This window comes from Buceros rhinoceros, unplaced genomic scaffold (genome assembly GCF_000710305.1).
Source record: "Buceros rhinoceros silvestris isolate BGI_N320 unplaced genomic scaffold, ASM71030v1 scaffold38900, whole genome shotgun sequence".
NCBI lineage: Eukaryota > Metazoa > Chordata > Aves > Bucerotiformes > Bucerotidae > Buceros > Buceros rhinoceros.
The window spans coordinates 27,433-30,153 of record NW_010388523.1 but is presented as its reverse complement, the minus strand read 5'-3'; positions in this window follow the sequence as shown (position 1 = coordinate 30,153).

The window sequence follows — 2,721 nt, the reverse complement described above, 5'->3', positions numbered from 1 at the left end:
CAGGAAAACTACCCGACGGGACGTTCGAGATGCCCTGGAAAGTAGATGGTAACAGTCAAAGTAAAACGTACCGGGCTCCTCGGCCACAGCTGCTTTGCACTGTACTTAAAATTCATCTCTGTGCATGTACCAGCAAGTCAGAGGCTGTGCGGGTAACAAAAACAGGATTTTAGCTGAAGGCCTAAAACACGGCCTCTTCAGTTGCTTAAAAGGTTACAGAGAGCACCTCAAATGATTTAAAAAATACCTATTTCTGGGAGCCTGCTACAGACACAAAGTTGGGGGGGTTAATTCAATAATTTTTGTGTTTTCTGAGTGAATATAACTATTCATTAATCATAGCCTTATCACAGAGCAAACAAGAAAGAAAACTAAATACAGCAATTTCTCTAGGCGTTCAGTGCTTTGCAAACTGGGACTATCTGAGACCAGGCTCAGCTGTGGAAATACAGGCAGAACCTCAAGTAGAGTCAAATAACAAGATTAGTTCAGAGACGAGAAATAAAAGGAATGCGCCAACAAAAACTCTCTAGAAATAGAAAAGGTTTTCAAACTGTATATGTTTATCTTGCAGCACTAAGGTATATGACTTTAATAGTGCTGGGAAATTATTTTATTTCGAACAGGCATAATTTATTTAAAAATAGGTTTGAGTGCTTTTTTTTCCATCATGCTTATGCTGCTTGTAAACTTGAAAGTCCTGTTATGTTTCCCATGACAAGGAAACCCCTTTGAAATGAACTGTTGTTCTTTCCCCACAACTATTCTCTCATCTGAAGATGCTTTTTGCCAACTAGAGAAATTCAGCTGTTACAAAGTTGGGAGGAAGAGGATACAATAAGCTATGGAACAGCACAGCTTCTCATATTCCTAGCATTTGGCAGTTTCCTTCTTAAATCATTGCCCTTTTAACCACAAGTTGTACTTAAAATTTGTTAAGCTTAGTAATGCTTGAGTTTAATCTCATCTTGCTTCACTTGTCCATACCTTTCTGCAACAGGATTGTTTCTTCAGTCTCTGTATTTATTCACAGTACATAATAGTAATACAATGTATTCTGAAGACCTCTGGTGAGAACTTTGGTTTTTTAACAGAATGGAGGAGAACTGTTTTGCTGTCGTGTTATTTGCCCCATTGAGAGGTACTTCCTTGAATTTGGAGGGAGGGCAAGAACCAAACAACTGAAACCTTAAGTGGAGACCAAACGTGAAATGTCAGTCCCAAAAATATTAAACAAAGGTAAAAGAAGGAACTGAGTCAGAAATTGTATTAAGACCTGGTAGGAATTAATGAGCGTACATGGAAAAAAAACACTTAGTGTTTTTTTTTGACTGGTCTTGTGCTAAACACTCTAAAAAATGGAAACAGAGGTATAGTTTCTGTAAACCTTCAATTAGCTTTCGGGCAGATACAACTTCAGTTCCTGTAGTGCATCAGTTGTAGAAACAACAGACCAAAAATACAGGGCGGAGCATTTTGCCTACAGTATCATACAGCATGCTGTGCTGATTAAAAATTAAAACACACCTCTTGTTTGACGTGACCTCACCAAATCACAATGGAAAAACTGCTTGCTTGAAAAGGGGAAGACTGTTAACATCCAGTGCAAAACTCCTGAAGGTAGAAGCAATGAGGGAGGAAGGCAAGAATGTTTGACCTTGGCTTTGAAAGTGGATATCTACGTTGTCACACTGCTGCTGCTGCTCAGAAGCTTCTTTCAATTTCTTGTCAGCAGCTTTTGCCTTCCCTTCTCAAGTTCGCTGGAATGAACAGTGTTGTCTTATGGTGTTGTTGCTTTTTATCCTGCTACATGTTATTAACATGGCATAGACATTCACCTCAAAACAACATGTCATCAGAATTTCAAGGTTCGTGTAAGAATCCAGGTGCTAGGCTTCTTTCTACAGACATGACACAGTCCGCTGTGAACTGTCCTACACGTGGCGTACATGTTAAGAGGGACTTACTTCAATGTAACAAGCTACCAAGCAGGAAGAGGACAGTTTTCTGCATCATCTTTTTCAGCACTGAGGGAAGGAAGGGTGATACCACGGTAACAGTCTTTAGGACCCGTTTGAACCTTGAATTTGTCAATTTGTAGAGCAGCTTGCTAACCTACCCACAGCTTTGGCTTTTAATTTATTTACAGTGTGCTGTGTCACTAAAAGGACTCTCGCCTCTCTACCAGTATAAGCTAATAGACATGTTATAGTGGTGTGTGGAGTTCTTTGTGTTTAGTTTGTGGAACACTGAGAACACCCTTAAGAGCAAACAACTGAAAACAGTTAGGATAGTAGAACTGCTTATTAGTTCTGAAGAGAATGTAAGGAATTTGAATTTGCATGAAGAATTCAGTCAGTTTAGAGAATATACAATCACAGTTCCAACCTTCATTTTGACTGGTACCAATACTTGTTAAAATTTTGGCTGGCAGTTGAGTTGTTACTGTAAAAAGCTGCTTTTGGGTCTGCACAGGATCATTTCCACAGAAATTAGCTAAAACAAAAAGATCTCAAAGGAGTAGCTGATGAAAGACAAGTAGGGACCACTTGCTTTGATTTGACTGTCGGTGGCTGGCCAGTCCCTTTTCTGTTCACAGTGTATGTGTTTCTTATATTTTTTTGGACTTGTTACTGTTGGATTAAAAGTTAAGACAACCTCTCCTCGAAAATATAACTGTGGCCTATGGTTCATAGCATCAGCTTCTTGGAATTCTCTGGG